A 23,385-nucleotide genomic window follows, 5' to 3' on the forward strand; every position below is an offset into this window, starting at 1 on the left:
TCTGAGGCCTGGCCTCTTATACACTGTTTTATGACTTTATTGTAGATTACACATTCATGTTAAAGCTTTGATGTATGGAAAAGACATTCCCGGAACTCCCCTTTGGGCCCGTTCCCACACACATTTACAGTTGAAGTCCCCACCCTAGTCACAACAGGTGATGAGTATCACGCAGCTGGATATTCCGCCGATTCACGGAATGTGGGGGGTTTGATCGGATCTCATGGAGTGGGGGCTTTGATCAACCCGGGGATCCTTTGATGGGGGAAACTTTCTATTGTACGGGGAGGGGCAAGGAATGGTATCGGCAGAGCTGGGTGTCGGCTTGGGAACGGGGAAGACAAAACGGGCACACGGGGAAGAAGGGGGTTTGCATCTAAGGGCCGGAGATCATGAAAGGGAAGCAGGGGGGTGTCGCGCTGGGAACAGGATGAGGGCCTGGGGCAGAGCAGCGCCGAAGAGGGGTTTATGACTCAAGGCAGGTGCAAGCAGGGGGTGGTCAGCGTGCAGGCTTAGTGAAGGCGAAGGGCTATGTCGGGGGCCAGCGGCATGCAAAAGGGTTCGTTCTGATCGGGGCATCTTAAAAAAATGGCGGGCGCGCACGACAAAAGTGTGGCATCAGGGGAAGAGGCAAGATGGCGCAGATAATGTTCACCAAAACGTACTAATTTTCAACAGTCCTCCCTTTAACATATTCAAGACATCTTGCTGGCTCATTTTCTACTCGGTTCTATTGTGGTGGGCATGAGAAAGAAAACGGTAGGAACCTTAGATGAAAAGAGTTGTAAACAATACATTTTAACATTTCTAGTTTTTAGGAGGTGAGCCTATTTGATAAACTTTGATCAATTTGTTTAGCAGGAAAGTCATAGGAATGCAATACAAAAACGATTCTGTAGCGAGAGCAGCAAGTATATTTCATACTGGCAGGTTATTACATATATATCAGGTTCGGATTGGAGCATGATCAATACAATGGCGGCTGGGAGAGAAATGAGGTCTAGCAGAAACGGCGATTGGGGATGTCAAATGTTCGAAGTTTCTTTGTTGCCTTTCGTTGGCGCTGTTGAGCACCGGCGGTGGAGCTACAAGTCCAGCTCTGTTCTAAGTTCTGCGTTGCAGGGCACGACCCTTTCCTCGCGTTTCTGGTCGGAAAGGTCCTTTTCGCCCTGTGTCCTTTTAGGTGATTGTCAGAAAGTTCAGATGGAAGAAGAGCGTACAAAACAGTCCATAGGGTAGGTCAGAGGAAAAGGGGGATGGAGCAAGGCCAAATTAGGAACAAACTAGGGGAACGAGAGACTTCAAATAGGCGGGCGTGTGACCGAATTCAGAGAGCGGGGACTTGTCGACAAACACTGGACATCGAGCAGGGGCATCAGGTCGACCCTTTCTTCTCATGTTGTCGAAAACAGTGCCTCGTCCTGCAGCTCTTTTCTGTCGTGGTCTCGCCTTGGCTAATGTCGCAGGTGTTCCTTAGTCTGCAGTCAGGCCTCGTGCTCCCACATCCGGTCCTTCTCTCCTCCAACAGCAGTACCCTTAAACAAGTTTGAAAAGACAGTCTTTAGAGAATTTGCAGATGAAGATAATCAAAAAGTCTATTTCTCTCCCAGCCCCAGGCAAAGAATGAAAATGCCCGTTATATTAGTGTTCACAACTGGCATATGAATGACCGGTGACGGGCCTGTTGGATTTACTATGACTTTCCTTTACAATTATTTATTACAGTCACGACAGTTCATCTGATGGTGACCCACCTTCGTGAGACGAACCTGGCAAAGATATGCCGTTCTCTAGAGTTTTACATTTACAAAGGGTACTGTGAGTCGTCAACATGGTACTACACAGGTATTTTGCTGAGAGACGATCATGGCTAAACATTTCCTTTCTATCGATGCATCCTGCTTTTCAACTACTACGGGGTTTATTTCGATGATTTCTTTACCTTGGACTAGTCTGTTAACCTTGTAAAACATCATTCTGGATCCTACATAACCTTTTACAGCCCGATTACTTAATTAGGAAGGACAGGGGTTTTATGGGAAACAACCAGGGACATAGGAAACTTGTGGTAAGGGCATAAATCGACCCATCTCTCACAACCGGAAATGAGGGGTAGTTTCATAATTCCAGTTTTTGGGCGGCTGATACAGGGGAGGTAACAGGGGTGATCATTTTTCCGGTTTGGGTATTGCGACAATTCGGGGAGGGGAGGGTCGCGTATTCTGAGGTCCTTGTTTTATACCATAGGAGCCGTTGACATGTAGTTCCCTTATTTCGGGTCAGATTAGGGAACCTCTGTCGTCTTACCTGTCCTTTCCCTTACGGCCCAACCTCGGTTCATTGACTTCTAGCGGAAAAGGAGAGGTAATGACGCGGCCTCAGGGTAATTGTATTAAAGACAAGTTTTTGTGCAAATACTGACGGTATTTGAAGCCAATTAGGTGGTGTGCTAGGGGTGGCAGTCTGCCAATTTCGGGGCTAATCACTCGGAAGAGTGGGAGTGCAAAAATAGAGGGAGAGAGAGAGAGAGAGAGAGAGAGAGAGAGAGAGAGAGAGGGAGAGAGAGAGAGAGGGAGAGAGAGAGCGCAACGGCAGGCTAAATAGTACACGTGCAACAGAGAGGGTGGCAGTGTATTCAAGAAAGGCTATTTAGTGCATTACACAGTAAAGGGCATTCACGGGTCTGCGTTAGAATCTTGTAATCATGCAGTTTGAGCATTAGACAGGGTAGAGGGGACGTGCCTTGAGAAAAAGGAAAGAAGAAAGGAGGTACCATTTTGTCGCACTTTCTCGCATTCTCGGTCCTTCGACCAGTTGGGTCAACGCCTCAGTCACACACACACATTCCCTCATAGTTTCGCATCATACGTGACATGGGTTCATTCGTCCGGTCTGGTTTAAGGGTGATCACTTTTTATCAGGTTGTGCTAATTTTTCGGGTTTGTTCGATACGTGAGTAGTTTGCAGGCGTGCTTAGACACCACCTTGCGGCGCTAGTCCGCTTCGTGTATTAGACATGGCAAGGCTTCAGATCTTCGCCACACCTCGGCTGTAATCTCTGATGTAACCTGCAGAGGGAGGAAAAAAAAAAAAAAGGGGGTGGGGGAGACAGCATTCGCGCATATTCAAATACATGGATTCATAAGTTCTTTACTTACCTCTTACTCGTCTTTCCTCCTCGGGGCAGGGTCCCCGGGGATATGGTTTCTGGAGTCGAGGGGGGTAGTGTGTCCATATAGGTCGTGTGCGGGGAAACGTGAAAAGGAAACCAGAGGTGCTTAGTGCGAGGTATCTAGTCAAAGGATGTATCTCACTATCGGGATCCTTAAACCTCTTTCAACGCTGTGGCGTTCTAAGGTTCTTCGGTTCTTGGGTCAGCTCCGTTCCCTGATACTTTGGAACGTTGTACTTTATAACATTTACATTATTTCATTTCACCCTCCTTTTACATTCCCTCATTTACACCGTTCGTTTTACCCATCCTTGGAAGTCAAGGTCTTCCTCTGCGCGAGAGTTCATGGGTCAGTCGCGTACTTTGAAGGCGGAGTGTCGTGTTGTCGATCCGATCCGTCCTCCAGGTCTGGGCAACCATCTTCTTTTAACCTTAAAGAGAGAGCAGAGTAGGGTGCACAGAAAAGAACTTTCCCACCGATCCCACATTTTTAAAATAAAGCATGCAATACCCGTCCATAGTTTCAAAAACTTTATTTTGCAAAATCATTTCAGCATGTGGATTATGAGGGTGCGGTCGTATTTGGCCGGTCGTGGCAATGGCTAAAGTGCGTACAGTGGGGGGTGTCGTTTGCAGCAATAAAAACATCGGAAAGTTTTACTCATTCATTTGTAAGAAACTAAAACGTCTATTAATTGGCTGGGGGTTCGGGGGCATTTATTTTCATAATTTAGAAGCATAATCATAATAGTTGTAATCAGATTTCCTATATGCATACCGTACGTGTGCGTCGTAAATGAGGTTTACATCAGTTATAAAAATATAATACATTGTACATTTGTAATCAACATTTGTAACGGGGATCCTTTCATACTGTTCGCCGAGTGAGTTCTCCTTGTCTTTTCTAGCCAAGTGTACAAAGGATCATATAAAATCTCAGAACATCAAGTTTATATTAGTGCGAAGGAACACCACGAGGTGTTCGTGAGTTCCGATTGATACCAGCGCCATTTTGGGCGGGGCCGGCTCAGTCCGGAAGCAGCATCAGGGGGAAATGTTTCCCATTACTGGCAGTTTGGACCAGAGTCCTTTTCGGCAGTTCTAGAATTCATGCTAACAGAAGGAGTGGCAATGTCATGTTTGTTTCGTTGGCGATCAAGGCAGCCGTCCCTTACCGGAAGCCTGCAAAGGCCGAAGGTTCCGCCGGGGACCTTTGTAGGATCTTCAAGGCTGCGGAGATGCTGTCGGAGATGGGGGCTCGTGCTCCAGGGGGCAAATGTTCGAGTTATATTGCTGGTCAAAGTTACTCTAGTGGCCGGGGCCCGCCTTCCAGCGGACCCAGACGCCATTTTGAGGCCCTACAGGGGCCACTCTCGTCGAGCTTGCAAGAGTGGGAGAGATCCTTCGGAGTGAAAGGAAGAGGTCCCTGTTGTGTGAAAGCGGGACGTTCAGCTGGGGTGCAGCTGTGATGCCCCCACCTGGGGGGGGGGGGGCGAGGGAGACTCGTCCGCATCGTCTCCTTCTCCCGGTGCACTCCATGCCGCTCCTTTTCATCGCCCCGCATGAAGGTCTCTCCACATCCGGTGTTCCCCAAGTCCTGTGCTCAGTGCTGTGGGAGTATGGCCACCTGTGGCGCGCATTCGGCGCGGCACGAGTATCAGTGCAGTCATTGCAGGTTCGGTGTTCCGAAAATATGGCCACCATTGCACGTTCGGTGCTGCGCAAGTACTGGGGTGCCACCATGGTGTGTTCGGTGCTGTGGAAGTATTGGCACCATCGCCTGACTGGGGGTGTTCGGCGTCGGGCCGGGGGCTGGGAGACCTCCTATCGGTGGAGGTGGGAGAGGCTCGTCCGCGTCGCCTCTCCCTCCCAGCCCAACTTGGACAAATTGTTGTGGAGGTACGTGCAGGACATCCCGCCGTCCAGAGCTGCTGCGGCTGTTACGGAAGGGAAAAGAAAGAGGTGCCTCGTTCTTCTCTGGACATGTGGCGGGACTACTTAAGTCTATCCAGGCCCGTTGCGGCTGGCTGAGGAGACATGTGGCGGGACTACCTACAACTGCCCGGGCTGCTGGCTCCTGCCTCTCCTCCGGCTCCCCCATACGTTAAGATTTCCTGACCAAGAGTTGGCGGCCGGGCCCGCCTTATATGGGTTGCCGTTGGTTGGGCGTAGCCGTAACCCTGCCCTACTTTGGAAGGTTCCAGAATGGGGGGGGGGCGAATGTTCTGTTTGACTTTCATTTTCTACAGTTTACCGTTATTATTCCTTGTTTGTTGTGCTAAATTAAAAGTTCAAGTTCATTAATGGTCTATGGATTTTGTTTTACCATTTCTTTCTTTCCAGGTTGCTTTTATGCTAAGTTTCTGCTAACAGAGGTTGAGTAACACGGAAACACGTGTAGAGGGATGACCCAGATTTGTACATTACATACACACAAACTCAGACGGGGGACAGTACAAGTACGACATACAAAGACCCAAGACGAATATAAAACAGTTATTGGTCATAATTATCTCTTTCCGTCTGCGAATTTGAAACGAGGCTGGGTTCCCGTCTTGACGTTGCCCGACCTAGGAGAACTTGAGCATGCCGCTGAAATTGTCCTGGCGAAATCTGTGCCATCGGGCATAATCAAACGTGGTGGTTCTGTCTGGTCTGTCTATGTAAGTCGGGTTCTTCTTTGTCTCGCGCTTTTTCTCGTACTGCCGGTCTATCGTTCCTGTCGGCCCTTTGCCTTTACTCACGCTCAGTAGAGTCGGGCATTGGGCTTTCCAGTGTCCGACATACCTACAAAAAGCGCATTGGTCTGGCCCTAAGTCTGGTCGTCTTTTGCATAGTGTCGGGGGATAAGTTGTGGGTAGCGGTGTCCTGGGGTTGTCCTGTCGGTATATTTCTCTACTTGGTTTGTCCTCGTCTTTTCTCTGTCGTTGCATAGCCTCTCTGCGCCACATACCGAGACTGTCGAGCATAATTGGCGTTGTCTTATTATTTCGAAGGGCTATTTCTAACGTTTCTATTTTATCAAGGTCAAAGGATCCTGCCAGTGGCCACTGTTTGTCTTGACTCTCTTCGGTATACCTGTGCCACAATTTATTATAGGCTATGGTGACTAATCCATAGTTTATGAACATGTCCTTATTAGGGGTGCCTTCTAGTGGAGCTATATGGTCCACCTCTAATACACGGTCCGGGCTAAACAGGCTATTAATCAGTGGGGAGAAGACAGACATGACGGCTCGTAACGAGGGACTAAAAAGTCAGCACTGCCTATCTTATCACTAGGTGCAAAGACTGGACAGAATATTTCTATTCAACGTTGTTTGCAGGCAGTGAATACCTCATGGATCAAAAAATAACAAAAAAGACCAATAAATAACAATGGGGAGAATGAGTAGGTCCGCAAAGATCTGCGTTACCTACCCTTTTTCACTATCTGCAAAAAGGGTGGTCTCTTCCCTGTTTGCAGACAGGGAATCTCCAGGAAACAATAGTTTTGCGAACAACAGTTCAGTTTCAAGTAATTATTGAGTGGGGGAGAAAAAAATAAGCACGGCTGCTGCCCTACCTATCCTCCACTGTTTGCAAAGAGAGAGCCCGTTGTTTCTCCGTTTGTAGACAGTGAATCTCCAAATAAATAAAGAGCAATACTAGTATTTTTAAACAATCAAACAATCAAGCAATTATTTCGCAACTTGTCGTGATTACACGACCTTACCCGGACCATGTGGACAGTTTCTTGTCTTCCGAATCCAGCGCCCGATCGTCCTCTTTTTCTCGTATTTCTCACGGCACTCCTGATGGTCCCCAGTCAGGACCGTAGATCACTCGAGAGAGGTCTGTTCGGAACTAGTGAAGTTCGGATGATCGGCTGCCAGACGAGGGTCTATTGGGCAAGAGCTCTCCCGATCGTTGCAGTCGTTCACTCTGTCGTCGGGACCTCTCCCACTGGATCCACGAGTCGCTGATGGGCCCCACGCTTGGGACGCCAATTGTTAAAACCTGAGTCGGGTCGGGGACAATCGATATTTGCCCGGCGGTATTGCCTCTGTGACCCTCTAGTTATTTAATCAATGAAGAGGCAGGCGCTGGAGACTGGAAAGCAGGAAACAAGGTTTTTATTCTCTCCGGAGGAGAACACAACAAAACCGGCAGAAGGTATCGTTCTGAGGTGCTCTGCCTACATTTCTGAGGCCTGGCCTCTTATACACTGTTTTATGACTTTATTGTAGATTACACATTCATGTTAAAGCTTTGATGTATGGAAAAGACATTCCCGGAACTCCCCTTTGGGCCCGTTCCCACACACATTTACAGTTGAAGTCCCCACCCTAGTCACAACAGGTGATGAGTATCACGCAGCTGGATATTCCGCCGATTCACGGAATGTGGGGGGTTTGATCGGATCTCATGGAGTGGGGGCTTTGATCAACCCGGGGATCCTTTGATGGGGGAAACTTTCTATTGTACGGGGAGGGGCAAGGAATGGTATCGGCAGAGCTGGGTGTCGGCCTGGGAACGGGGAAGACAAAACGGGCACACGGGGAAGAAGGGGGTTTGCATCTAAGGGCCGGAGATCATGAAAGGGAAGCAGGGGGGTGTCGCGCTGGGAACAGGATGAGGGCCTGGGGCAGAGCAGCGCCGAAGAGGGGTTTATGACTCAAGGCAGGTGCAAGCAGGGGGTGGTCAGCGTGCAGGCTTAGTGAAGGCGAAGGGCTATGTCGGGGGCCAGCGGCATGCAAAAGGGTTCGTTCTGATCGGGGCATCTTAAAAAAATGGCGGGCGCGCACGACAAAAGTGTGGCATCAGGGGAAGAGGCAAGATGGCGCAGATAATGTTCACCAAAACGTACTAATTTTCAACAAAAGTAGGCGCAACATCCTTGCCACTTGTCTCATAAATAGGCTGTCCTTGGATCATTCTTTATTTAATTCATCTTTGCTCCTGGAAGAGGATGTTTTGTTTCTTGAGAGTCTGTCTGAAACCCCAGATATTCCATCTGTTAACTGGGAATGAAAACCAACTTTGGGCTGTTTGTGAGTTTAACCCAAACTCCACAAGTTTGATTGTGAATGTTTATTGATAGCAAAACACACAAGATGATGGACGGAATGTTGCACAATGGCAAAACAGTCACCCCCAGTCACAGATCTGGGTTTAATCCATTGTTATTTTGCTTACCAAGCCACCCCCGTTTAGACATGGCCATATGCAAATCAGTCTTGACCCTGTGCCTCATGGGAACAGTCCAGGCCGAACTGCCAAGCCATGTCTTCCCTGGACGGGAATCAAGCATCCTAGGACCGGTTTCTGGCTATCAGCCGTTTTCAGCCAGGATCGATTGACTCCAGTGGCTTAGTGAGCACGGGACCCACGTCTGGGCATACCCTTCCCACATAGGGTGAACAGCAAAACACACAAGATGATGGACGAAATGTTGCACAATTACAAAACATTCACCCCCAGTCACAGATCTGGGTTTAATCCATCGTTATTTTGCTCACCAAGCCACCCCAGTTCAGACATGGCCATATGCAAATCAGTCTTGACCCTGTGCCACTGGGGGTGAATGTTTTGCCAAGTCCTGCCCTAAACCCATATTGGAGCTTCGAGAGTGTGCCCCTTCCTTCCACCCAGAGTTGTAATTTGTTTAAAATAACCCTCCCAGCAACTTTCATAAGTGAGTCCAGTAATGATATTGAACGGTAGCAGTTAGGTTCATTTCTGTCTTCCATTTTAAAGAAGGGGATAACAATAGCGTTTAACCACGTGGCAATAAACCTATATTTATTGCAGCTATTCAAAACATTAGTTAGGAGTGGGGCCCATAGCTCAGTGTTAGACTTATATACGTCCAAAGGCAGCTGTCAGGTCCTGGGGCTTTCCCTGCGGCACTCTCATTAATGGCAGTTAAAACTTCTGCGAGTGAGAATTCAATATTCAAAGGGAAAGATGCCCGAGTAACATTTTCATCTCCCTCCATTACGACAGTTCCCTCACTCTGGGTTAGGACATCTGCCTGATAGAGGTCCTTGAAATAATGAACCCATCTATCTTCCGTGATCGCCACATCAATTATATCGGTTGCCCTATCTGCGAAAAAAGGGGCATTAACAGCCTTCCAAAAGCCCGAGTTGTCCTTGGTTATACAGGCTTGGGCGCCTGCCATGCTTCCGATTTCAACGGACTCTTACGCTTTTTGATTGCTCGTTGGTATTCAGTTCTGGCCAGCCTCACTTCTTCCTTGGTTCTTGGTATTTTAGTCAATATACGTACATTTGTCTATTTTGTACACTTTACATATCCATTTCCTGCGGTTTGTTAATTTTGCACACATTTTCTAGACTCCAAGTAGCCCCACCGTCCAAGACCACTACATTGCGTTTAACTTAACTGACCTTTGTTGCAGGGTAACTTGACAATGAAGAAAAGATAGACTTCTCTTGGCAATGTAAATACAGCTCTTTACTGTTGCGGCAGAGAGAGCAACCGTCTTCACACAAGTAATCAGCTGGTCTCAATTTGATGCTAAGCAAGCAGCCATTTTTATACATAGTTAAACAATGCTAGTTACAATATTTCAAACAATAGATTACTAGGCAGTTACATATTGGTGTGCATTAGTTATGGAATAACATGAGGCCACCTGTAACCCTAGACTTTAACTTAATTCGCTACACATTCTTTATTACAGTTCCAACAGTTCTTAACAAACTGTGTATTCTTCTATTTTTGAATGCATGTGTATTTGGGTTGAACATGTGTGTATTTGTGCGTGTTCGCAATCATTATGCTCCTAAGACCTCTTATCAGATTCCGTGTGTTCTTGACTAATTCAATTTCCTGCTTTTATTGTCTAACCATGAAAACACAGAATATGCCTGTATGCTAAGGCCATACATTCCTTCAAGCTTGTCAAACACAGGTTTTCCTTTAACTATGTCCATACAGGTATTGCACCCTGTTCTCAAGGGAACTCCTCACCTCTTTTTCATCAGCACGAGTTGTGGCTTCACTGCTCTTTCACCACGTATAGCTGCATGACGTTGTCTGCTGTTGCGCCGTGTTTTCAGATTTCATTTCAATCCTTCCATAACATGCTAAGATAATGGGATAGCACTATACACAACTAGTAGGACCACAATAGCTGGCAAAAAGACTCCCAAAAGTCCTGACATCCAGGATGGCAGAAAAGAAAATGATCTGGTAAACCAATTATCTAGGGGCACCTCCTTCATCTACCATTTTCTTCTGTAGATTTACAAAGTTTGTATAGCCTCTGACAAAGTTCCATTGTCTGCATCGCTTGCTGGGATAAAGGTACAGCAAACAGTTCCTATCCTGGCACATACCTTTCCTTGCATGGCTCTCATAAGGTCAAGTACATAACGGTGCTGCATTATCATCATTCTCATAGCATGCAGCGATTCCTTTGAATCCATCTTTTGTAGTGTTGATGCACTTGAGGAGCTCCCATCGAGTTATCTGCAACCATTGAACTGTTGCCTTAGCCTGAACAAACGGCAGAATGCTCCCAAAGAACAGCTGTGCAAATAATTTTAAAAAATACTCTAGAGGAATATCGTTCTACGTGGTAATACCATAATACTCTGCAGTTCTCTTGCGTCAATGATGACTCTAAATCCTGGCCTACGAACACAATCGGGGATAAAGGATTTACTAAGTAACTTAGGGCCATATGTAGGTAAATTAAATTTACCGAATCCTAAATACCGAATTTTACCGATTCGGTATTCACAAATCAGTAAATGAGATGTAGGTAAAAATTCAGTAAAATTTACCGATTCGGAAAAATTCGGGAAATGTGTACCGAATCGGTATTTTCCGAATCAGCAATTACCGAATCGGTAAATACCGAATCAGAGATTAAAAAAACAAGCAATTGACGATTCAACCAATCATGTGCATCCACCCCACCCCACAACCAGGAAGTGGCCACGCCCATGCAGGTGCAGACAATCAGAACCTTCTGGAGAGCTGGGAGCAACTGAGCCACTGGCTGAACATTGCTGAGGAGAACTGCAGGATGGCATCCAATGAATCAGAGAGGGAAGGAGCAGAAAGGAAAAGGAAAATGAAGATCAGTGCAAGTGAGCTGCAGGTCCTTGTGGAGGAGGTGGTGAAACACCACACACAGCTTTTTCACAGTCCCTGCAGGTAGCTGAAGCTGTAAAAAGGAAGATCTGGCTGGCAATCCAGGCAAAGGTCAATGCTATTGGGGTGAGCCCACGGGGCATAGGTGACCTCAAGAAAAGGTGGTATGACCTTCGGATCATCACCAAGAGGTAGCTGGCAGCACAGAGGAAAGAGGCCAGTCTCACAGGGGGAGGAAGGAGCAGGGCACCTGCCCTCAATGACCTGGAGCAGCTGGTTGAGTCAACCCTGGAGCCCAAGAGTGTGTCTGGAATTGTGGATGCAGACAGCTCAGCCAGATCTGTCACAAAACACGGTAAGAAGCATGTACATCAACCCCCCCTTCCCTATCTCCATTTCCCAATGTGGCTGTGTGACTCACACTCCAGTACAGGTTTTAGTATACACCAGCAATGCATTATGGGGGATGTAGTCAGTGAAACACCCATCATGACAGTCATCACACTAAACAACAAGGCATGCCACACACATCAGTCAGAAGCAGCAGAGGACATTGAGATAGTGTGACAGGAATGTAATTTAATATTGAAATGCAGGGCTGCAGGAGCACTGAGCTAATGTCCATATCTGTCCACAGGAGAGTCATCGCGCAGGACTGTGCAGGAGAAGGAGGGAAGGGCACCCTGTAAGGGAAGACCTGAGGATGCCAGCACTAGTGCAGGTCACAGCACTCCACCACCACTTGCACCAACACCACAGGCAGCTGCACCAACAGAGCCAACCGCAACAGCAGAGCCAGCATCAACACTGCTGATTGACTCACCACCACAGCAAGCCTCACAAGAACTCTCAGCCTCACCAGCAGCAACATCACCTGTAGTGGTGAGGCCCAGGAGGTATGTTGTTGCCACTCTCCATGTCATGGAGTCGTCCTCTGAGGAAACAAGGGGGGGTGACATAGCAACTTGTCCACTGGAGGAAACAAATGCTGGGCTGCAGTCCACCTCCGAGGGTGCACACACAGGTGCAGGACGCCGCAGGGCCCGGGAGCACAGCACAACTCGGCAGGGTGATGGGATCTTTGGAGGGCTGGAGGCCAGTATGGTCAAGGTGCAGCGCCTACCGGGGAAGGCGTTTCAATCAGTTCAGAGACAAATGCGACACCTAAACCAGAACATAGGCAACATTAACATAGGCAACATTGACAGGGGCATAAGCTCTATGGCGGAGGGCATCAAGGAGATGGCTGAGGGCATGCGGGACATGTCCCAGTCTGTGTTGGTGCTGTGTGACTGGACGAGGACAGGGCAAGAAGGCGCAGGGAGATGCAGTATATGGAGCAGCACACCAGGGCAGTGAACCGCCTGGCAACTGCAACTTCCCTGCTCTGCAGGCACTCCGTGGCAATGCAGGAGAGCTTGTGCACTGCTGCACTGATGTCACCAGGGGGATGGGGAAGGTGACATCCGCACTGGAAGTGCTGCTGACCATCCAGTCAGCCAACGCTGGTGCACTAGGTGTGGGGGAGAGTGATGAGACCACCAGCAGGAGCAGCATTATCCCCCTGTCCCAGACACCCGGAGGAGCAGCAGGCAGCATGCTGCGGGCCCTGGCTCAGCAGACAGTGAGGAAAGCCAGCTGCAGGCATCCAGCACTGTTGTGCGTGGGTGCAGACGTTAATGCTGTCCACACATTTATGAACATATTTAGGGTGAAGTAACCCATTACTACCTATTAAGGTTGTCACCATTTGGACTGGCATGGTGTGCCATTTGTTCATTGTCATAGTGCCCAGTTATTAAACTATGTCATGTACATGCAACGCCTGGCTGTGTCTCCTTACTTACTTAGAAATAGTTGCGTGTGATCTCTGCCCGTCATTGTCTCCCATCTGTTGCTGGCACCACTCCTGCTGTGTTGGGCTCAGGCTGTGCATCTTCATAATCATTATCCTCAATATCTGTTAATTCTACTGCTGTTCCTTTCCTAGTGGCAAGGTTGTGGAGCAATGATTTTACAGCAGATGAGGGGTGAGTACTGACATGCACCTCCGCTTTTGTGGAGGCAGCGAAACTTGCTTTTTAACAGCCCAAAGGTGAGCTCCACGACGTTGCGTGTAGATTTGTGTGCCACATTGTAACGTCTCTCACTCAGGGTTGATGGGTTCAGGTAGGGAGTGAGGATGAATGAGCGGACGGCATATGCGCTGCCGCCTATGTGGAAAAGAGAGAGACATTACTCACATGCACAACAACACCTACATCTGCAATATCTATCAGGGTGTGTCACAGTGTTTTACCTAGCAGGTATCCTTCTCCCAATTCCCCCGCTACCAGGTGTGTGTAGATCCCACTGTTCTGCAAGATGTAGGAGTCGTGGGTGCTTCCTGGGAATTTGGCCTGATGTCTGTGATTATGTTGGCAGCATCACAGATTACCGTAGGTATCAAAGAACAAGGGAACCCGTAAGGGTGGCTAAGGACCACGGGTAGTACTGCTTATTATTATTTAACAAAGGTCCTAGGCTTTAATGATGCTTTGAAAAAATAATTAGCACAGGCTTAAATTAAGGACTGTGTATTTTTCTTCTTCGGTGTCCAGCCGGACATAGAAGTTTTTATTTTGAATTTAGATAACGTTATACATAAAATAAAGTGAAACAAGTCACACATTAATAACTGGGCACAAGCCTGTACCGAGTCAAGGGGAACAATACATGGAGGGAAAGTAGTGGGAAAGGAAAATAACAGGCAAGAGAGGGGAGAAGGGGGTGGCTTACAGTACAATAAAAAACTTGAAGTAAGCTCAAACCCACAGTAACTGCAACAGAAAATACAAAACATAAACGGAGCAGTACTGTACAAACAATCGACGAACGTTTCGATCCCTATCTCCAAGGATATAGTGGGATCATCTTCAGGACTATAATAAAAAGCTTTGCTTGATTGATTTAATACAAGAGCCGTAACGCTGGAATTGCGTTCAAGTCTCAAAATAACCGATGCAACGTTTATCAAGTTTGTGAGTGCCTGGCTTTATTGCGTAGGCATCTTTGGGGATTGTTGGTAAGAACGTAGGATTGGTCCTGAGTAATTAGGAACCTTAAAGCGGTGCTTTTTCGGTGTAGGCAACGCGCTAAGTAGCGTGAGCCTCTTTTGTACGAACCGCAATGTGGTCGTAGCAGGACGGAGGGTTGCCTACACCGAAAAAGCACCGCTTTAAGGTTCCTATCCTACGTCCTTACCAACAATCCCCAAAGATGCCTACGCAATAAAGCCAGGCACTCACGAACTTGATAAACGTTGCATCGGTTATTTTGAGACTTGAACGCAATTCCAGCGTCCAGGATGATTCCCACATTGTTTGTGTGGTCCATGGGAGTGGGAGGGCTTCCGAGGGCGAGGGCCACCAGGTGTCGTTCCAGGCGTTGGAGTGTGGGCCCATGAGAGTACTTCTGTTTTGTTAGTGTTGAGTTGTAGGCAGAGGCTTTTCATCCATTTTGTGACAGCTTCCATGCCTTCTTGAAAGTTGTGTTTGGTTGCACTGGGTTCACTGGATAGGGAGAGAATAAATTGGGTGTCATCTGCGTATGAAACAATGTTGAGTCCATGGGTTCTGACGATGGGGCGAGCGAAGCCATGTAAACGTTGAAGAGCCTGGGGCTGAGGGAGGAACCCTGGGGGCTCTGCAGGTGGTTGGTGTAGGGTCTGAGAGGAAAGGTGAGAGTCTGACCCGCTGCGTTCTGCCGAAGAGGAAAGAGTGGAACCAGTCAAGAGCCTTGTCCCGGATCTCTGCGTCATGGTGGGGATGCACTGCAAGATCTTATGAAGGAGTTGCAGCGTGTGGAAATAGGAGAATGAAACAGCGTTGATTTGGTGGTTTATTGAGAGCGAGGAGTCCAGGAAGATCCACGGTTTTGCGCGTGGTCAGTGGGTTCCAAATGCTGCGGGCACCCTCTGCCTGGGCCACCAGGTTCATCCCAGGCAGAGGGGGTGGCAGCACTGAGGGGTGGATCCCAGGATGAGGACTTAGGGGCTCATTATGATGGCTGAAGGACTGCCATCGCCGGGCCGGCGGTGGCGGTCCTTTCGCCATCATACTGAAAATTCCCACCACCAAATTAGGATGGCGGTGGGAATCACAATGGTTCCGCGGTAAACGGAAAGTCCGTATGTCATGGTTCCGCAAGGCAGTCCTTTTCCGCCCGCCTTGTGGAACCCGGAACCAGGGCAACATTGCAGCAGTGCCGTGTAGGCAGATATCTTGCTGCAAAAAGACAGGCAGAGACTGGCTTTGGGGGCCCATTGTGGGCCTCCTCTGTGTGTGGGGGGGGGGGGTGCACTGGGAAGGTACCATGAGTTCCATGCACCGCGTGCTGCCTGCCACATGGTGCAGGGAAATGCTGTGCATGCTCTTTTGACATTGCGGACAGTGCTGCAGCCAGCAGCACCATCCGCAATGTTAAAAGGCCAGGATGTGCCCAGTATGGCGGGCGCATCCTAATTGCACTGGTGGGACTGCTGCATGTCTGGCGGGCAGTCCAAAACCGTTATGATGACGGACGGACTTATGTCCGCCTGCCATCATAATGAGCCCCTTAAGTCTTGTTTGAGCTAAGCTTGAGGCAGCTGTCCTTCATTTAGGTGGCGACTGCTTTATCTCCTTGTGGAAGTTGCTCTTGGTGGCTGTGGGTTCTTCTGTGAGGGAGAGAATCAGCTAGGTGTCGGTGACATAGGAGACAATGTTGAGTCTGTGGTTTCTGATGATGGCTGCAAGTGGAGCTCTGTAGATGCTAAAGATGGTGAGGCTCAGGGAGGATCCCTGAGGCCCTTTGCAGCTGATCTCTGTGGGGTTTGAGTTGAATGGTGGAAGTCTGATTCTCCGTGTTTGGCCGGTGAGGAAGGAGTTGATCCATCCAGGGCTTTGTCGCGGATGCCGGCGTTGTGGAGTCTTGCGCAGAGGGTTTGGTGGGAAACAGTGTTGAAGGAGGCTGAGAGATCCAGGAGGATGAAGTCAGCTGCTTCGCCTTGGTCGAGGCATTTGCATCTAGGTGTGAAGCTCTAGATAGCTCCCTGGAACAAAAGGATGCCGATTGCCCTTTAAATTTGGCCAGATGGAATCTGATAAGCCCCCCCACCCCCTTTGCACGTTGCTGCTTGGAATGAAAGCAGACAACCTGCAGGTGCTGCTGAATGTGTCCCTCTTACAAATGGGGATTTTGGTTTGCTAGGGTATACACCTAAGCCAGCAATAACCCATCATTATAGTCAGGTTAATTCAGATACACATATAAGATTATCTCTGCTCATCGTTGGGTAGCTTGGCCCAGAGCAGGCAGGCTTATCAAAGAGGCAATGTATAAAGTATTAGTGCAACACATAGTAAAGTAACACAGTAAAAGACCCCAAAAAAAACTTTACACCAGTTGTAGAAAAGAGGCCATCTTTATCTAGTTAAAGCTAAACCTAAAGGACAACAGTCTAATCCGTTTATCAAGAGTTATGCCAGTAGTAAAGTTAATTGCTCATTCTCCTGGGGCATCACAATGCTCAAGAAAGATGCAGGTGCTCCCTTTGAGGGAGTCATAGTAATCCTCCAATGAGTCCACTGGTCACCTCCGCCTCGGAAATGTCTTCAATGCAGTGGTGGTTGAAGTCAGGCTGTGGGCCCTCGAGAGAGTACCTGGGGATTGGAGTCGCTGCTCTGGCTGTCTGCGGTCTCGCTCACGGGGTCCACGGGGCAGGAAGATGAGATGGGTTCCGGCATGGTGGAAGGAGCACAGTCAGGTCTATGGCCCCATACTGCTGTGTTGGCGGGCCTCACACATGGAGCCAATGTTGGTAAGAGGCACCGAGTCAGGCAGGGCTGGGGTTCAGCCACAGTAGAGTCACATGAGGTGTTCCAATAACTCTGCTCACTACACCAACAAGATTCTAGAGTCCATGCACAGCGCCGCAGGCACTAACTGCAATGTACACATACTAAAACATACCCACACATTGGTTCACATATATTCGTTTACAAGTGTATGCACTTCTTTGCAGAAACCAGCAACATTACACAAAATTACACAAATCACAATGCTTGCAGAGACCCAGATTCTCACTTGCACTCATGCACATTCCGTAAAACCACCTGAATGTATTATCTTAAATGTCTGTGTTTATTTGTTTTGTTTAAAACAGTATGGTACAGGTAGCACATTTGCTAGAAACATTACATGAATACAGTGCAGTAATTGTTGGTAATAATTCTTTTTTTTTTCTTTTAGCACATGAGAAATTGGAGTTAAGACTGATCGTAATATAATCACATTCAAGATCAGTACTGCGAGATATTGAAAGAAAACACGCGGAGGCTCCGGCCCTGCTGCGACAGAACCTTGATTGAAACTCAGCTTCCTGGTCCTTGACCTCAGGCCAGAAGGTTGGACATGCTTCTCTATTTACCACAAAGGTCCACATTCAGCTGTGTATGGGTGCTAACTGTGTGGTCTTTAGGTGTGGAGGCCGGTTGGTTTCTCCTAGCAGAACAGTGCAGAGAGTATGAGATTGTAGCGAGTAAAAATGGGATAATTTTGTGTTTCTTCATGATTAACAATGAAAATTCGAAACATTTTGATTTTTAAATGTTATTATTGTATGCACTCTTTCATTTATCTAACTGTAGCCTAATAATCCCTTACTATCCCTTAATGCTTACCGTCCCTAAAGATATTAAACCCCAAACTGCCCACAAATTCTATCGTTTCTTGATGCTTAAAAATGTACTACTCTTTAATGCTACCCTGATTCATAATAGCCCTGTACTATTCCTTAGTGCTACCCTAAAATCCCGTAATTATCCATTAACCCTAACTTTACCTGAATCATTACAATTCATTGCTAGTCTCCTGACCCTTTACTTCACCTCATTTTAAATGCTCCTGTCTAATTTGGGAGGATGGCCCCTACCCCTGCTACCAGTACAATTATGTTTCCTGTATAATGCCTGAAAGCCACTACTTATTGTCATTCTTTTTTTTCAGTCAACAATGTTTTTCACACCGATGTTTTTCAGTCATCTTTTTTCCACACCATATTTTGAATGCACACAGAGTATGTACAGTGAGGTCGGATATATAAAACCTATCTAATGTGTTGTGACAGTGTGACTCCTGTCCATTTAGTAATAGGATCACTGATATGAATAGCACTGTCTATAGGTCTTTTGCTGTGCTTGGTACAGACGGCTACTGGATATATCAGAGATCTGCCTAGAACTCTTTTAAAGGGTATTGCTCAATGCAAGTCGTATGCTTTTTACGGAAATTTTCAACATGTTTTGTATTATTTGCCATCTAAACTCAAGTCCAAATATATAAATACATTGTTTTAGCTTTACTCCTTACATATAGTGATTTTATCCTGATAATAGTAATTCAAGGACCCCATAATTGGAATATACCCTTTAAGTTCTGGGCAGATCACTGAATTGACATGCTCAAGCTTTTCAATCACCACTGGTGTTGTGCATGCAATGGCACCTAGCCTCAAAGCTTACATCATATTTTAATTATTAACAGGATCCCAGGAGGAATTCTGAACTAGTTACAAGGCTATACCGCTTGGGGGACAGCTGTACGTGCTGCTGCAGTTGCATTCCTGTCAGAATGAGGATGGATGACTAATTGCTGTTACTACTGTGTGCATGACAATTCATATTAGTGTATTCAGTATTGTGTGTAATATCGTTTTTGTGTATTCAACCTAGGGAATATTTAAAAACAGGTTAGGTTTTCTATTTGCAGTCTGATCTATTGCTAGACACAATGAACACAGTTGACAGCTTACTCGTAAACCCCTTTTTGGGCTTGACACATGCAGATAAACTGCAAGTGAAAACATTAGGAGCTGATAAACCTGAAATTAAAATTGAGCAGTCTGCAAAAGATAGGGGACAAGGTTATACACGTCGGTACACCCGAACATGGTATGATAGGATAGAGTGACTTACTGGTAGCGCTTCTAAAAATGCTTTGTTCTGTTTCACTTGCTTACTTTTTGGAGGTGAAGTTCCCTAGACAAAAACAGGAGTTACTGACCTAAAGCATCTGGCTGAAAAAATAAAAAAACATGATTCCTGTAAATCCCATTTTACAAATATGTTGAAATTATCTCTTTTCGGAAAATCGGACATTGTACAGCAATTGAACGAAGCATACCGTGTGGGAGTAAGAAAACATAATGCAGAAGTTGATAAAAACCGATACATTTTATCAAAAGTGATTGACTGTATTTGTTTTTGTGGTGCCTTTGAATTGGCATTACGAGGCCATGATGAAACTGAAGAGTCTCTAAATCCTGCTGTGTTCAGGGGCCTTGTTGATTTTGTCTCCAGCATTGACAGTGCTATGGAAACACATTTAAAAACAGCCACAGTGTTTAAAGGTACTTCTAAAACTATTTAGAATGAAATGCTGGATTGTATGCTGGAGGTAATAAGAGAATGTATTACATAGCAGTTGAGAAGCACTGATTATGTAGCTATCCAAGCTGACAATACAACTGATGTCTCTACTAAGCCACAGTCAGTTCTAGTCTTCCGCTACATTGATGGAAATTGCAAGGTAGCTGAAAGATTTTATTGTTTCACACATCTAAAAGTCTCATCTGCAGGAAACAATTGCCTCAGCCATTCTTAATGAATTAAACATTGTTTTCCCTGAGCAATGTACTAAAGGAAAACTAATTGCTCAAAGCCACGATGGTGCCAGCGTCATGCTTGGTGCAACAGGTGGGGTGCAAAAGAAAATCAGGGATGTTTACCCAAATGGACATTATATTCACTGCTATGCCCACCAACATAACCTAATTATGGAACAGGCTTCCTCCAAAATATCTAGAGTTAAAATTTTCTTTTCAGAGATTGGTGGTATAACAGCATTTTTTACACGTTCCCCAAAAAGGACTGAAATTCTTGAACAAATAGTTTCAAGAAGACTTCCAAGAGGGTCTGCAACTCGCTGGAACTTCAATGTTTGAGCAATATTGATAATTTATTAATACAGAGACGATCTTCTTGAATGCATGTCAACCATTGCAAACAGTGGTGATTTTGAGCAAAATACTACATGTGAAGCTAAGGGATTTAGTAGAACATTAGATGATAGAGAGTTTATATTCTTTCTGTTTCTTTTTACCATATAATGCCCCAGGTAGACATTTTATATAATCAATTGCAAAAGCGAGAAATTGACACTGTGTCTGTCCAGAAAGCTACTACAGACTTTGTGACAAGCATCTCCAAAGTACGGGAATCCATTGACAGTTTGGATTCCACACTGCCACAAGAATGTACATTTGTAAACCGGAGACTGAAAATAAATACTTTGACCCAAGAAGCAAAAGAAGTCTGTGACATTGTTGTGGTTCATGCCAGAGAGCGCTTTGCATTCACAAAGCATCTTGTAAGTGCAACACTATGGTGAAGTGACCTTTTTGAAAGACATGACAAATCTTTCCCAGCTGAGGCACTCGCAGAAACGATGGAAGCCTATCCTATGTTAGACAAAGTCAGATTGCGTACAGCACTTTCGGTCCTGTATGGAAGACGTGACTTCCGTCAAACTACTGGTGGTGTCATGGCTTTATTTAGCTTTTTGTGTGAAACAACTTAGAGAAATCCTTTTCTGAGACCATAAAGCTTTTAAGAGTTGTCATTACAACACCCATGACAACAGCAGAGTCTGAGCGATGTTTTTCCACACTAAAGAGGGTAAAAACGTTTTTGCGAAACACTATGACTCAAGCTAGACTTAATGCATTGGCTATGCTGTCAATGGAAAAAGAGCTAATAAAGGAAATACCAGAATTCAACCAAAGAACAATCGAAAAGTTTGTTCATATTAAAGATCAACTAGCACATTTTCTATATAAATAGAAAATATGAATCTGATGTGTGATCATAGTTTGTTTTGTTTGATAACATTAGGAAGAACTGTTAGAAATGTACTCAATCCATTTAATATTCATACAACTCCTGTATTTGATATGTATTTATATATGTGTGCTTATGTATCTGTGAATTTATATTTGTTTTTATATTTTATTATTATTTAAAATATTTTTGTTGTTAGTGTTTAAAAATATGTTGGTTTTGTGGGTATATGTCTTTATATGTACAACATTTAGTTATTTTCCAAATTTATTTTTATTTAACCGTTTGCAAATTATTTAAATATTATTTTTATTTTTTAAATTGTGTTTAAAAATATCATATTGGTTTTGAAAATTCTTCAAATGTACATTTATTTATTTCCATAAATTCTTTTTGTTTAACTTTTTCTGCTGTGCTGTCTGAAGGGCACAGGGACCTAAGCGTGGCATGCAAAATATTTACATAGTATTATTTAAAATAATTTTGTTTGTGTTTACAAATATCATATTGGTATTGAAGGAATATTTCTTAAAATATACATGTATTTATTTTCATATTTTATTTTTATGTAGTCATTTTCTACTGTACTGACAGGCACATGGGCCTGAGAGTGGCATGCAAAGTATTTAAAAATAAAGTAAAACGCTTTTACCTATCCTGCTTATACATATAAAGTTGTTGTTGTTTCTTTCTAAAATAAATGAAAGATTTTTAATGGATATTTCTTATATTTTAAGCAATGCATATTACACTAATTTCATAACTTTTATTTTTATTTAGTGGTTTTCTAAAATACTGATGGACCCAAGGGCTTCAGTGCCCTATATGAACTATTTTAAGTACAATATTTACTTCATTTTTTATTTTGCAAAATTGACTTGCTCAAAAATGCTAAACTTTTGCTGACTTCCTAAAAATTAAAAGTTTGTTTCAAATCAATAGTTCTTATACTTGTAGCTATTTAATATGTCATGAAGATTACTGGGCAATCAACATTGAATAGCTGATGCAGAAAAGGAAGTGGGCAGCCTTCATTTCTGGCAGGAACAAGATTACAAGTGTGTTTCTTTGTGGATGTTTGTGCACCTATGTTAGGTGTTTTCTATTGGAATGGGTAGAGACAAAGCAGTCTTGCTTAGTATCCTAGCCGTCTTCAGAAGTCAAACTGGCTTGGCAACACAGAAATTCTCCGAAATAATGTATGAGTTTTCTTTTATGAATGCCTAGAAGAACTGATTTTTCAGTCCATTTATCACAGAAATAGTGCTGAAAATTGCACCCAAAAATGCCAATTTAAAAAAAGTCCTCACGGGGGAGAACCCCCCCGAACCCTCCTTATTGCCGTCGGGTTCGCTTGCTCCGCTCGCTCGCTCCCGTACGTTGATTCATACTTCATATGCCCACCAGTTTAAAATTCCACCAGCTGCCACTAATCTAAAGTGGTAGGACGACCTGTCTTCTTCATGCGTGATATCTCATTGTCCTGTCTATCTGTAAGAATACGTAAAACCTCTGCTGAGGAGTCATTTTTTGTGGAATTGAGTAGAAAGCATGATACTTTAACAGGTGTTGATTGCATTTGGGACTTAATCACATGCAAGTAGAGATGAAATAGACATAGTGCTGTACTTGGGGGTACTTCTTTACTTAAATGTAGCCTATCTGATCCTGTAGCATGAGGAATTAGAGAGCAGACCAAACATGATTCATTGGTATTTTCCGAACCTATGTCTGACATATGCTGATACAACACATTATCTGATAATCTGGTATGAACATTATGGCACACACTAGCATGAATAGAAAGTTCTCTTTGTATGTGTGCCAGGTTAACGTTAGAAGATATGTTGCTATACGAGAGTAACAATAGAAAAGATAGTATTAAGTAACAAAAAAGAAAAAGGAAAACAAAAATACATAACTTTTACGCCGCTGATCCCAAAAAATGTTCAAAGGCAGATGTGGAGGGGGGTATTTTTACACTGACAATCTTCTTCCCCTCTCTTGTTACATTTACATTGTGTATGATCCTTGGAGTGATGTTGCATTCAGATGAATATTGGTGAGGTGAAACCAAGACTTCCTGACATCAGCCTTGAGGCAGTGGGGGTCACCATGGTCACCATGAATGGTACATTTAATCTGGGTTCTCTCCATTTCCTGACAAATTGGCGTACAAAAACC

At 45.2% G+C, this 23,385-nt stretch overlaps 1 long non-coding RNA gene across 3 annotated transcripts in view; it reads left to right on the forward strand.

Moving 5' to 3' along the window:
* LOC144823416 (uncharacterized) overlaps window positions 1-23,385 on the forward strand; it is a 386,557-nt gene that overhangs the window by 172,667 nt on the left and 190,505 nt on the right. For all 3 annotated transcript variants that reach the window (XR_013608784.1, XR_013608785.1, XR_013608786.1), the window contains exon 3: window positions 17,555-17,709. This is a non-coding gene — a long non-coding RNA (uncharacterized LOC144823416). The remainder of the gene's footprint in view (window positions 1-17,554; window positions 17,710-23,385) is intronic.

The sequence above is a fragment of the Lissotriton helveticus genome, chromosome 3_1 (assembly GCF_964261635.1).
Source record: "Lissotriton helveticus chromosome 3_1, aLisHel1.1, whole genome shotgun sequence".
Classification (NCBI taxonomy): Eukaryota; Metazoa; Chordata; class Amphibia; order Caudata; family Salamandridae; genus Lissotriton; species Lissotriton helveticus.